The 14,881-nt window shown below is 46.1% G+C and overlaps 1 protein-coding gene across 4 annotated transcripts in view; it reads left to right on the forward strand.

The window, feature by feature from the left end:
* EXTL3 (exostosin like glycosyltransferase 3) overlaps window positions 1–14,881 on the forward strand; it is a 158,385-nt gene that overhangs the window by 47,934 nt on the left and 95,570 nt on the right. For all 4 annotated transcript variants that reach the window (XM_077925389.1, XM_077925388.1, XM_077925387.1 and 1 more), the window contains exon 2: window positions 9,058–9,187. The gene's annotated coding sequence lies outside the window, so the exon portion shown is untranslated. The remainder of the gene's footprint in view (window positions 1–9,057; window positions 9,188–14,881) is intronic.

Here is a 14,881-nt window from a genome sequence, read left to right on the forward strand (position 1 = left end):
CAGAGGAAAAAAGGTTGAGAACCACTGCTTACTCTCCTAGATAGCACCTGTAGATGGTAGGTGTGCAGAGCAGCTGGTGCTATCCTGCATCCCAGACAGTGAAAACAACTTCGTGTCCTTCAGGGTGAAGGATGCTATGTAAGGGCAAACCAGTGGGGACTTATTAAGAGAAGCCTGTGTGTGCAGAGGTAAAGCCCCGGGCTGGCTGAAAACTTGCTGACGCGAGAGGCTGCTAACTAACCATGTCTGTCTACTGCAGTTGGGAATCCGAGTCGTAACGGGGCTCCGTTGGTGTCAGCTTGTAGTATATTCATAGCCTGGCAGTGGCAAGCGAATGTCAATTTGCCAGAGACGGTTAGCTCCCTAGGGGGGTCATAAAGAAATTCTAGGAGGAGTGTGATGAGCCCCAGAGTTGCAGGCGGGGGTGAAAGTGGATGGAATTTCAGCATGGGAAAATTGTAAGCTAATTCATGTACTGGGGAAAGGTGGGGGGTGGGATTTCCTGCTGATGACAGGCCGAAAGTCTTTGAATGCTAGCGCTTTGAATGCTGGTTGCTGGGAATGCTTGGTTATCTCCCGCTTGGACTACTGCAATGCGCTCTATGTGGGGCTACCTTTGAAGGTGACCCAGAAACTACAACTAATGCAGAATGCGGCAGCTAGACTGGTGACTGGGAGCAGCCGCCGAGACCACATAACACCAGTCTAGAAAGACCTACATTGGCTCCCAGTACGTTTCCGAGCACAATTCAAAGTGTTGGTGCTGACCTTTAAAGCCGTAAATGGCCTTGGTCCTGTATACCTGAAGGAGCATCTCCACCTCCATCGTTCTGCCCGGACACTGAGGTCCAGCTCCGAGGGCCTTCTGGCGGTTCCCTCACTGCAAGAAGCCAAGTTACAGGGAACCAGGCAGAGGGCCTTCTCTCCATGGGACTCTCAAGAGTCTCCTCTAGCACCATAATTCAAAAGCATCAATTTTTCGGCAATCAGCCTTCTTTATGGTCCAGCTCCTTCCAACTCTGCAATTCTATAAATCCATTGCTGTGTGCTATGTGCAAACCAGGCCATTGCCTGCGTACCTTTAGGTCTGTCGTTCTATCCTTAGGGATTAGAAACCTGCTATTTAAAAAGCTGAGATCCTCAAGGTACTGAATTCTACACTTACCCATCTCTGCGCTTTCTCAGTACATTTGTTCGATTGTGAAGACAAGAGTCCTCCCGTCTATAAGGAATGTAGATACATATTTGGGTCTGTCTCTTCCTTAGCCATTCTCTTCCCCTGTTCACCTCGGCGCTGTGTAAATCAGCACATCTTGAGTCATGGTTTTGAAAATGGGACAGAAACTGGCTGCCAGCTATTGAACAGCTGGGCCTTGCTTAATAAGCCTAAATTGGAAGGATGATGCATCTGCCTCCGACACAGAATTGCACGCTTTTAACATCTTCAGAAATGTCTGTAAAGAACGCAGAGCCTGAGTGGAAGGGCTTTTTTTAATTAAAAAGAAAACGGCTCTATTTTTGAGGTTCCAGGGACACCGTGACCACTGTGTAAAAATGCCAACATATTGATTTCCTCTGTGTGTGTTACTTGCCTGGTGTCCCAGATCTTGGAAGCAACTGCAGTTGGTTTATCTGTGTGCAAAGGCAAGACAAGCTGAACACACCTTTAAAAACGATGCTGTATTCTGTCGGTATTGTTGTATCTCATGCAAAGTATATGTTCACAGCCACAGGATGGAATTCTGAATCTCACTTTTGGGGCTGTGTAATGGATTTCTTTTGAGTTGAGACACAAGGGCATGGCTGTATCATCCAGCAAATTGTTTCTCCACTGTCCGTAGCCAACCGGATGCTTTCAGGAAGTCCACACAAACGTGTCGCATGAAGGTAACAGACAAGCAACTGGGGGTGTTGTCTGGATAGGTTTTGTAGGCGGTGTTGATGCTGAAGCTGTTGGCTTGCACTAGCCAAGCCCGAACAACGGGAAACTCAGGAGCCCCAGAAATGTGGGACTGAACTGGTTCCCATGTTCCTTCCCAATCCTTTCTTGTCCTTGTTCTTAGATGCTTGTGTGTGTTTGTAAAAAAGGACTAAATCTGACCCTTGAGTGCCCTGAGAAGTGTTGGCAGGGGATGGATTCTTGCTGTGCAGCCTCTAGTTTTCCCAAGGGAGGTTTAAGCTTAAAAGGAAGAGCAGAAGCTGGGAAAGGGGAGAAGAGTCCTTGGTGTTGGAAAACTCCCTTAAGGGAAATGAGGATTCCCATTATGGCATGTGGAATAAGCGGGACTCCTTATATAGGCGATACACTGGGTGACCCTTAAAAGGAGCTCTGAGAAAAATCTTCCCTTGCCCTGGCCATTTTTACCCCACTTCTCACGAGTAGAAGCCTAATGGCCTTGGCCCAGTATACCTGAAGGAACATCTCCACCCCCATTCATTCAGCCAGACGCTGAGGTCCAGCGCCGAGGGCCTTCTGGCGGTTCCCTCCTTGCGAGAAGCAAGGTTACATGGAGCCAGGCAGAGGGCCTTCTTGGTGGTGGCACCCACACTGTGAAACACCCTCCCATCAAATGTCAAGGAAATAAGCAACTATCTTACTTTTAAAAGACACCTGAAGGCAGCCCTGTTTAGGGAAGTTCTTAATGTTTGGTGTTTTCTGGTGTTTTTAATATTCTGTTGGGAGCTGCCCAGAGTGGCTGGGGAAACCCAGCCAGATGGGCGGGATATAAATAATAAATTATTATTCTTTTTATTACAGTGGTACCTCGGGTTAAGTACTTAATTCGTTCCGGAGGTCCGTTCTTAACCTGAAACTGTTCTTAACCTGAAGACCACTTTAGCTAATGGGGCCTCCTGCTGCCACTATATGATTTCTGTTCTCATCCTGAAGCAAAGTTCTTAACCTGAGGTACTATTTCTGGGTTAGCGTAGTCTGTAACCTGAAGTGTATGTAACCTGAAGTGTATGTAACCCGAGGTACCACAGTATTAGAGGAGTTGCATTGGTACATGTTGGCATCAGACTTGATGAATGACCCTTGTGTGAGATACTGTTGTACCTGGGCACTCGAACAGAATCTGTTCCGGAAGTCCGTTCGACTTCCAAAAACATTCGAAAACCAAGGCGCAGCTTCCGATTGGCTGCAGGAGCTTCCTGCACCCACTCGGAAGCCACGTTGGACGTTTGGGTTACAAAGAACGTTCGCAAACCAGAACACTCACTTCTGGGTTTGCAATGTTTGGGAGCCAAAACGTTCGAGTCGCAAGGCATTCGGGATCCAAGATATCACTGTATTCAGGTCTTGTGCAAGAGGAAAACTGCACCAAAGGTGGAGAGGAGAAAACCCTTCTAGTGGTCCTTGCAGGGATGGGGTGCTGTAAACCTCTTTTTATTCCATTGAGCTTTTGAGTTGGTTTTGAATTCCTCTTTTCTGCTTGATTGTGTTTTAATGGCTCTGTTTTGAATCTCCCTGTTTTTATTGCATTTGTGTTTTTATGGTTGTGAGTTGCCTAGAGGACATTTTTAATTTTTTTAGGGTGTGGTATAAATGATTTAATAAATAAAAAATAAATAAAAAGTGATGGATTGGAGAAGGTTCCTGCTTGACGAAGAAGGCGGCCGTTGCGGTATTATATGGGGAAGTAAAGGGTGGCAGCGACTACTCTCCAGGGCTGGCATGTTGGAAGGGCAGCTGTGGGATAATTCTGCAGACAGGCATTGGTTTGCAACCAACAACCAACTAGGTTGAAAGTGCGTAAATTGACATCTTTCCGCAGGGCCTGCAAGACAGAGCTGTTCCACCAGGCCTTTGGTCAGGACGCAGCCTGACTCCCTCCTTTGGCATAAACTTTAGTTTATGGTTGCCATCAATTTGTATTTTAATTAATTTTTATAATGTTTTTATAATGTTGCGCTGTTTTAGTGTTGTTAGCCGCCCTGAGCCTGGCTTCGGCTGGGGAGGGCGGGATATAAATAAAATTTATTATTATTATTAAATGGTCCATGTGAACTTCATGGCTGAGTGGAACAAGCTTCCCAGCCTTGGTCTTGCCACTCTGACCACTGTACCATAGAATCATAGAAGTGAAGAGTTGAAAGGGACCCTGAGGGTCATCTAGTCCAACCCCCTGCAATGCAGGAATCTCAACTACAGAAGCCATGACAGATGGTCCTCCAAACTCTGCTTAAAAACCTCCAGTGAAACACTTCCCGAGGGAGACCGTTCCACGGCTGAACAGCTCTTACTGTCAGAACGTTGAAACAAAATAAAAAAATTCCCTCCAGTAGCACCTTAGAGACCAACTAAGTTTGTCATTGGTATGAGCTTTCGTGTGCACGGACACTTCTTCAGATACACTGCCAGAACGTTTTCCCTGATGTTTAGTCGGACTCTCTTTTCGTGCAACTTGAAGCCGTTGGTTCGAGTCCTACCTTCCAGAGCAGGAGAAAACAAGCTCACTCCACCTTCCTTAAGATATTTGAAGAGGGCTATCACATCTACATGGGACTCGGGTGGCGCTGTGGTCTAAACCACTGAGCCTCTTCGGCTTGCTGATCAGAAGGTCGGCGGTTCGAATCCCCACAACGGGGTGAGCTCCCGTTGCTCGGTCCCTGCTCCTGCCCACCTAGCAGGACCCCACGTCAAAGTGCAAGTAGATAAATAGGTACTGCTCCTACGTTTCCGTGTGCTGCTCTGGTTCGCCAGGAGCGGCTTAGTCATGCTGGCCACTTGACCTGGAAGCTGTACGCCGGCTCCCTCGGCCAATAAAGTGAGTGCCGCAACCCCAGAGTCGTCTGTGACTGGACCTAACAGTCAGGGGTCCCTTTACCTTTACCACATCTACTCTCAGTCTCCTCTTTTCCAGGGTAAATATATTCAGCTCCTGTATAGTACATTGGTCTCAGTATGAAGATTGGTGCAGCTCTTCCTTAAATTAGGCTTCTAGCCCTTATGAAGTAATGAAACATGCAGTTTTGATTTCTCGGTGAAGGACACTGAACTAAGCCAATGGAGGACATCTTGCGTGGTGAAATAAAGGCTGTTCAGATTTCGATTGTGCAGAATATGTGGGCAGTCTTAATTCTAGGTTGCCGGCAGCCTGAGAAAAGAATCGAGGATTTTATCTCATTAATAGGGTGGCGGGAGAGGAGTAACTGCCACCCAGGAAAGTGTTGGTTTCATTTGCTCCTTATTGGAAAGTGAAGCAGTTCCCATCGTTTCAGGATTACAAGGGCTGCTGTAAGGGTGGAAGGGAACAATTGGGTCAAGAGGCTCTTTAACAAAAAAATATATATTAGGGATTAGCAACGGATCAGGCATCTGAAACTGGGCTGAAACAAAACAAGAATCCCGGCTGGCATGCTCAAACCCGCTGTGCAACTAAGCTCTGCTTAGCAGTCCCATCAACAACTCTCTGCGCTGGGGTCAGTTGATTAGCTATCAAGGGAGGGTTTAGGCAAGTAGGAGAGTTTGGGAATCTAAGGTAAAGGTAAAGGGACCCCTAACCATTAGGTCCAGTCGTGGCCGACTCTGGGGTTGTGGCGCTCATCTCGCTTTATTGGCTGAGGGAGCCGGCGTACAGCTTCTGGGTCATGTGGCCAGCATGACTAAGCCACTTCTGGTGAACCAGAGCAATGCACGGAAACGCCGTTTACCTTCCCACTGGAGTGGTACCTATTTATCTACTTGCACTTTGATGTGCTTTCAAACTGCTAGGTTGGCAGGAGCAGGGGCCGAGCAACCAGAGCTCACCCCGTCGCGGGGATTCGAACCGCCGACCTTCTGATCCACGGCTGTGCTGGCTAGGGCTGATGGAAGTTGAAGTTCAAAACATGCAGAGGGCACCAGGTTGGAAAAGGTTGGGCTTTAGATATGGCTGGGCTTCCATAGCTCTGAATTTTGCAATCCCAACCGAATCTCCTAATCTTCCTCTCTCCCTGCCCTCGGAGCTTATCCTGCACTATCTCTTTGTCCAAATCCAGTTGGTTGCAAAGGCGGCGAGAAATAAATTGTAAAACCCTTGTGTTGGAAAATGGATCTCTGCTCTTGTCGCTTGGCAAAACAGTTCTAGACGTGGTGAGTGAATTCTGAGGTCAGGGTATTGCCTCTGTTCTGCGGATGAGCCTTTGCGGTGCTTGATGGATTGTGTATCTGCTCAGGGAAAAAGACGAAAACGCTTTTCCTCTGCTTGCCGGGTCAACGATTTGTGCGTCCAACACCCCAGCCCCTTTTTCTGACACAGTACATACAGCTGTAAATATTGTCTCTCCAAATTCCTAGCATTTTGCTGTGGTTTTTGTTGTTGTAGTCAGAGCCTGTTGTCTGCCTGTTCCCTGACTCATCATTTAATATCAGTTCGTCTGGCTTGGGGGGGCTTTGTGGGCTGGCTAAACATATGGAGACTTTTTGCCACCGTTAATCTAAAGACCCCAAACTGATGCGTCCACCATCAAAGGCATGGCCTGCTTCCATGCACTTACTGGAGTAATGCTGAAATAGGATAAAAAGGGATTGGGCGTTGGCTTCTGTTGCGAAACAGTGATTAAATCAGAGATATGTCTCTAATGTTAAGAGGAGCTTCCAGAGAAAGGAACAAATGGATATGTGTTGTTTCTGAAATCGGAGAAGGAAATTTAGCGCTGCTTGAAGCTGCTAACGGGCTTCTACAGGCATTCTATAGATCTGGTTTGGACTTCAGGCAGAGTATTTATTTGAATTTATTTCATAAAATTTACAAACTGGTCGATTGCAAAGTTAATAATAATAATAATAATAATAATAATAATAATAATAATAATAATAATAATAATAAATAATTTCTCAAAGCTGTTTACAAAGAGAATAAAACTATAAAATTATCAGTAGAAGCAACCCTTTCAAATATTCGAAAGATAAAACCAGCAATAAACTCAAAGCAAATTAAAGCATACATCAGCATTCTACATGTCTTGGTAGGCATGTCTAAACAAGAACGACTTTAGCAGGCGCCGAAAAAGAGGTCAGTGAAGACCTGATGTCTATAGGCAGGGAGTTCCAGAGCTACACATTATGACTTGTCTTGGAATATAGGCTGCTTCTCAACATTTGCAAAAATTAGGTAAAGGTAAAGGGACCCCTGACCGTTAGGTCCAGTTGTGGCCGACTCTAGGGTTGCGGTGCTCATCTCGCTTTATTGGCTGAGGGAGCCGGCGTACAGCTTCCGGGTCATGTGGTCAACATGACTAAGCCGCTTCAGGCGAACCAGAGCAGCGCACGGAAACACTGTTTACCTTCCCACCGGAGCGGTACCTATTTATCTACTTGCACTTTGACGTGCTTTTGAACTGCTAGGTTGGCAGGAGCAGGGACCGGGCAACGGGAGCTCACCCCGTCGCGGGGATTTGAACCGCCGAAATTCCGATCGGCAAGCCCTAGGCTCTGTGGTTTAAACCACAGCGCCACCTGCGTCCCTATTTGCAAAAATTACGAGGAAATAAATAAATTTATATGTTTAAAATCTAATTGGAGTTGCTGTGCGCACACACCCCCCCCCAGTCAAAGTGCTCTTTAGAAGTAAAAGAGGGTGAAGCAGCACTGAGGGATGTTCTGTAACTTCAGTGGATGAAGAAGTAGAGTCTGGATTTGATATCCCGCTTTATCACTACCCTAAGGAGTCGCAAAGCGGCTCACAATCTCCTTTCCCTTCCTGCCCCACAACAAACACTCTGTGAGGTGAGTGGGGCTGAGAGACTTCAGAGAAGCGTGACTGGCCCAAGGTCACCCAGCAGCTGCATGTGGAGGAGCCGGGAATCAAACCCGGTTCACCAGATTACGAGTCCACTGCTCTTAACCACTACACCACGCTGGCTCTCATGAAATGGGCAGGGATGCTGAACGCCCATCTCCCCTACTGCTTACCACTTCCCTCCCCCCTTATTTCTTAGCCTGGCTCTGGAGCAGGAAGAGGCAATTATCTGGGAAATGTAGGTATAGGATGAAGGTACCCTACCCACAACCTGCCGCCTGCTTCTCTGTTCAAAAAAGCTGCTCTCCCGACTGTGGCACACAGCGCCATCAGTGTGCATAGTTTGCTTATCAGAGTTATTTCAAGCTGGTAGATACAGAAGGGAGGAGATTCCCCAAAGGAATGTAGATTAGGTATTCATTCTTTCAACAGCTGCTAGATTGGCTGTTGTGTTAAATACTGAAAATCCAGGAGAGGCTTATCGGTGGGGGAAAATACTTGCACAATGCGTGGGAGATTTTTTTTATTTATATAATGGGAAGAAAACTCTTCATTCCATGAAGCTGAAGGGAACACTTTGAATTGTGCTTGGAAACGTACTGGGAGCCAATGCAGATCTCTTAGTTGTCATTAGAATGGTTTATTTTTGCCCTAAATGCTTTCTTGCCCAGAGTTTGTGGTTGCTTTGCATCTTAAATGTAAAGGTACCCTTGACCATTAGGTCCAGTCACAAACTACTATGGGGTTGCGGCACTCATCTTGCTCTATAGGCCAAGGGAGCCGGCGTTTCTCCGCAGACAGCTTCCGGGTCATGTGGCCAGCATGACTAAGCTGCTTCTGGCGAACCAGAGCAGCGCACGGAAATGCCGTTCACCTTCCCGCTGGAGTGGTATCTATTTATCTACTTGTACTTTGACGTGCTTTCGAACTGCTAGGTGGGCAGGAGCAGGGACTGAGCAATGGGAGCTCACCCCGTCGCGGGGATTCGAACCACCGACCTTCTGATTGGCAAGCCATAGGCTCTGTGGTTTAGACCACAGTGCCACCCACATCCTGTGCGGATTTGCATCTTAAGCATGTATTAATACTTTTGGATCTTCATCCTCATTGAGAAATGCACTTGGTGGAGGGTCTGTGTGGGTTTTTCTATTCCACAGGCCATTATTATCTCCACCGTGTTCTTCCATTACTGTTCAAGCAGCCCAATTGCTGACTCACTCTAGTTGCCCTGTGTTTATCCATCCATATATGTGTGTGCCTATCTGACTTCAGAGAATACTACTTTCTCTATCTTTCCTTCATTATCTCCCCCTTTTTTTAACTCTTCTTTCAGCTGATCCTGTTGATAATCCATAAAATCCTGTTCCTGGTGGGAAATCTGGACATTAAAAGTTTTTCCAGTGTTTCATCCAGTGGACAGATTGGAGGCTCTTTCCAGGTCGCAGGCTGGTCACAAAATTGAGGTAAGGTGAAATTCTTTGTCTTAAGTGAGCTGGTTTCTTTGCAGCAGCTGTCTTTATGCAAAAGCATCTGTCTTTATGCAGCATCCCCATGAGAAGAAGTCACACACAAATAATGAAATGCATATTTGCAAAAAAACAAACAAACTTGATTTTCTATTGATCAAGAGCAAATCTACCCTACTAAAGTATAAAGTCCTCCATTTGTCTTGTAACTGCTACTTGCTTGCATTCGCTGTTACCCAAAGGTGGCTCCACAGTTTCCCTTTCCTGCAACTACTGTTGCATTAAAGAGCCCACCTACAGTATATTTTGAAACATCGCCATTAATAATAGTTTTTGATTATCTTTTTTGGCGATCACTCATAGCCAAGTAAGATTGTCTTCCATAAACACGGTTTTAACAATGAGTCCGTAAGTGACTGTAGAGGCCAGTTCTGGATCCACACGTCCTTCCACAGTGGGGACATAGGTTTCCGGGTGGGAGTTGATCACGGTGTGGATTTGCCAAGCATGCCTTCCTCTTAGCACGTTTCTCCCTTGCGTCCTGAGTTCAAATGTCTTCAAAGCCCCAGGACACCTTTGGTAAAGGCTGTTCTCCAATTGGAGCACTCGCAGGCTTTAAACCTCTTTTGTTGACCACCAGCATTACGCTTTCCATTTTTAAGTTCAGAATAGAGTAGTTGCTTTGGAAGACGATTATCAGGCATCCGAAGAACATGTCCAGTCCACAGGTGAACTAATACCAGTGTACTGAAAGAAGCAAAGATCACCAGTGTTGAAGCAATGATTCTTCAACATCAACTTCGTTGGACTGGGCACGTTGTCTTTTTTTTTTATTTAGACGCCCTTGGACAACTGATTGGAAAGGTTAATATAATAGCTTAATATCCCACCTTGTTTGCATGCCTATACCCATAGCTTCGCGGTTGGCAGGCAGGTGAAAGCAGTGTTTGAAATTCCCCAGGCGCCAGGGGTGTTTTGCTACTGGTGCGGGTCCAGTACTATGTGGAGATTTCTGGGTGCCAGGTTACAAACTGACGTTTCCATCGAGCCAGATGGCTTGTGCACAGCAAAATACATGTGAAAGTCCATAGTTAATACCATTTCCACTGGGTGCGTTTCTCGCTTCTTGCCTAGTGGGACAAGTGAATTGTTTAAGGTGACCCAGAAACTACAACTAATACAGAATGCGGCAGCTAGACTGGTGACTGGGAATGGCTGCCAAGACCACATAACACCGCTCTTGAAAGACCTACACTGGCTCCCAGTACATTTCCAAGCACAATTCAAAGTGTTGGTGCTGACCTTGAAAGCCCTAAGTGGCCTCGGCCCAGTATACATGAAGGAGCATCTCCACCCCCATTGTTCTGCCCGGATGCTGAGGTCCAGCTCCGAGGGCCTTCTGGCGGTTCCCTCACTGCGAGAAGCCAAGTTACAGGGAACCAGGCAGAGGGCCTTCTCGGTGGTGGCACCCGCCCTGTGGAACTCCCTCCCACCAGATGTCAAAGAGAAAAACAACTACCAGACTTTTAGAAGACATCTGAAGGCAGCCCTCTTTAGGGAAGCTTTTAAAGTTTAATAGACTATTGGATTTTAATATTCTGTTGGAAGCCGCCCAGAGTGGCTGGGGAAACCCAGCCAGATGGGCGGGATATAAATGATATATTTTTGTTGTTGTTGTTGTAAGAGCGAGATACAGCCAAGCAATGTAGCTGAAATCATAGAATCATAAAATTGTAGCGTTGGAAGGGACCCTGGTGAACAGGCATTCTGTTGCGGTGGCCGCAACCCAGGTCTAAGGTGCCATTTGGCACCTAGCTTATGTATCTGAGTTTCTAGTACAGGTGGGAAGCCATGGTTAGCAACTGGCTTGTGGGGAGGTGCATGCTGCTCATTCATATCATGGCTTCTTATTCGTAGGAAACTTGATGAGAGATAATGGGAAGGCAAGTGGGGGTTGATGATGGGAAAGAGGTGGTCTTCAAGGTACTTGGGAAGCAATTTGGGAATGTCCCAAAATGATGCAGAGATGTGCAAAGGTGAAAGTTTAAGCAGCCAGCACAGGGACAGGAGGACTTGGGAAGCAGCAGCCAGGCTTTGTAATTGTTTTGATGCAGACTTCATAAGGATTCCTGCTAATGCTATTATACTAAATTCTTTTGGACTTAACTGTGCCAGGATACCCCATAAAACTTTAGGGGCGACATGGGGCTCTTCTTTACTAAGTTTTAAGCTCCTAGTCTGTTTTGTTCATATATATTTTTGTTATTTTTCATGAGGCTAAGATGGTTGGACGGCGCCTTGCACGCCTCCTTCCGGCGACTCCTGCAGCCAAGTTGGCTTTAAACTTATTGCTCTGCTTTCCTTTGGACCTATGTGTACCTCCATAGACTGGTGCCCCGGGGAGGCCACTGTGGTGCTCTCTAGCCTGCTTCTGAGCTGGTGCCACCAAGTTAAATGTCATCTGCAGATGTCTTGTTGTTGGCTGTTTTGGAAAGGAAATGGTTTCCTTCTCTGTGTTGTTATGAAAAGAGGTCAGTTTCTTTTTTTGATGGAATTGCAAACTTGGTGAATTAGTGGAATGCTGTGGACATAGTGTATCTTGATTTCAGTAAGGCTTTGGACAAGGTCCCCCATGATATTCTCGCGAGGAAGCTGGTAAAATGTGGGTTGAACGAGGTGACTGTTAGGTGGATTTGTAGCTGATTGACTGACCGAACCCAAAGATCTAGTTACAGGTAGGTAGCCGTGTTGCTCTGCCATAGTCGAAACAAACAAACAAACAAACAAAAATTCCTTCCAGTAGCACCTTAGAGACCAACTAAGTTTGTTATTGGTATGAGCTTTTGTGTGCTTTTGGTATCTGAAGAAGTGTGCATGCACACAAAAGCTCATATCGATAACAAACTTAGTTGGTCTCCAAGGTGCTACTGGAAGGAATTTTTGTTTGTTTGTTTGTTTGTTTGTTTGTTTGAACCCAAAGAGTACTCATTAATGGTTCCTCGTCATCCTGGAAAACAGTGACAAGTGGGGTGCCACAGGGTTCTGTCCTGGGCCTGTTGTTGTTCATCGTCTTTATAAATGACTTGAAGGAAGGAATTGAGGGGATGCTCATCCAATTTGCAGATGACACCAAACTGGGAGGGGTAGCTAATGCCGCAGAAGGCAGAATCAGAATTCAAAATGACCTTAATGAATTGGAGAACTGGGCACAAGCAAAGAAAATGAATTTCAATAGGGACAAACGTCAGGCTCTGCACTTAGCTGAACAAAATAACACAACACGATGGCCAATAACAATGGCACTAAACACTATTTACAGTGGTACCTCAGGTTACAGACGCTTCAGGTTACAGACTCCGCTAACCCAGAAATAGTACCTCGAGTTAAGAACTTTGCTTCAGGATGAGAACAGAAATCGTGCTCCGGCGGCGCGGCAGCAGCGGGAGGCCCCATTAGCTAAAGTGGTGCTTCAGGTTAAGAACAGTTTCAGGTTAAGAACGGACCTCCAGAACGAATTAAGTTCTTAACCCGAGGTACTACTGTATAGACTAATACAAATGATCAGAAATTGCAACCAAAGTTTCTAAATCTTCACCAGTTGCGTTAGAATAATTCAAAAGTTTGATATATACATAGTCTGTCACCAAATGTCACCGGAACAGAGTTAGGCTCTGCACTTAGGCAGGAAGAATCAGGTGCACAAATATAGGATGGGGAACACCTGGCTGACTGGCAGTACATGTGAAAAGGATCTAGGGGTCTTGGTGGACCACAAGCTTAACAGGAGTCAACAGTGTGATGCTATTCTAGACTGCAGCAACAGAAGTCTAGTGTCCAGATCAAGGGAAGTAATAGTACCACTCTATTCTGCCTTGGTCAGACCACACCTGGAATACTGTGTCCAATTATGGGCACTACAATTTAAGAAGGATGTTGACCAGCTGGAATGTGTGCAGAGGAGGGCGAACAAGATGATCAGTGGTATGGAAACTAAGTCTTATGAGGAATGGTTGAAGGAGCTGGGGATGTTTAGCCTGGAAAAGAGGAGACTGAGAGGAGATATGAAAGCCATCTTCAAATATCTTAAAGGCTGTCACATGGGGGAGGGAACATTCTTGTTTTCTCCTGCACTGGAAGGTGGGACTCGAACCGATGGTTTCAAGTTATTTCATTGTTTGTTGGCATTGCAACAGTGATGATCCAAGATAGACTTTTCAGGAACCTGTTTTTTAGAATATTTCACACCCAGTTTTGCAGTGTAAATTTTAGAAAAGGGTCAACATGGAAAGGAACAGTGATATGTGAATGACCTGTTGATCATCTTCTGTTCAGCCTCCCTCTCTTATCCATTCTGCACTTTTGAGAACTAATATACTAAGCAGGTGTCAGCAAATTTTTCTAGCAGGGGGCCGGTCTACTGTCCCTCAGACCTTGTGGGGGGCCGGACTATATTTTGAAGGGAAAAAAAGAACAAATTCCTATGCCCCACAAATAACCCAGAGATGCATTTTAAACAAAAGCACACATTCTACTCATGTAAAAACACGCTGATTCCCAGACTGTCCGCGGGATGGATTTAGAAGGCAATTGGGCCAGATCCGGCCCCCGGGCCTTAGTTTGCCTACCCATGTACTCAGGTATGTAGAGCTCTTTGTGTTCTTCTCATACCAGCTACCCCCCCCCCCCCAATTTAAATAAATGTTTCTAGGCCTCATGGTTGCGGGTATAAGGCTGACAATTACATTGGCTGCCCAGGGAATTTTCAAAAGTACTAAAGTGTGTGAGAGCATGACATTCGGGGATAAGGTGGTGAGGTGTTGTTGCTCGACGTAGCTTTTCTTCTCTCACCACAACTAGTGAAAACTGGGTGAATTTTGCAGGGTGTTTGGACCGATCGCCTTTCAGCTCTGCTATTTTGGTGATAACCTTTTCCTCCTCCTCGTGGAGAGATGGAGGCTCATTTATATTCATTGGGCTTGAAATTGCTGTGATAAATAGAGGTTACTGGCGTTCTTATGAGTTGGCCTGACTACTTCCTGGGGTCTGCAGTAGGCTGAATTCCTACGAAACTCCTTACGCTTTTGTTCCCTTCCTTTCTCCTGCCTGCTTCGGAGCTCATTAGAGCCCACCTACCACACCTTTGAACAGAACGCAGAGACCATGGGGACAGAATAGGGAACTGCACCCTGGAGGGCCCAGTGACTTTGGACAATAACCTCGACTTCCCACGGCAGTTTTCCATTGTCTGAAGTAATTTTTGATTGAACAGGAGGAATAACGGTCAAGTGGTGCGTGGTGGGTTCCCACCCCCTCCGAAACCTTTTGCCATTGCTTGTTACATTTTGATGGGAATGCCAATTTAGATTGGGGGATAGCAGGGCCACCCACCACCCATTTTCCATATCTTCTTCCTTGGCTCCAGACGTAACGGCCAGTTGGAAGACAAGCAGGGCTATTCTGGAAGTTGCAACTACACCTGAACTGCCTTACTGATTAGGAGACCTCTGCGCATGTGCGTGACATCATTTCGCGCTTCTGCGCATGAGTGAGCGGCGAAACCTGGAAGTAACCCTTCTCGGTACTTCTGGGTTGCCGTGGGACGTAACCTGAAAGAACGTAACATGAGATATGACTGTATTATAATTTTACGCTTGTAAAATCAAATTAAAATTATTTTCAAAATTGCAAAAA

This window comes from Podarcis muralis, chromosome 3, assembly GCF_964188315.1.
Source record: "Podarcis muralis chromosome 3, rPodMur119.hap1.1, whole genome shotgun sequence".
Classification (NCBI taxonomy): domain Eukaryota; kingdom Metazoa; phylum Chordata; class Lepidosauria; order Squamata; family Lacertidae; genus Podarcis; species Podarcis muralis.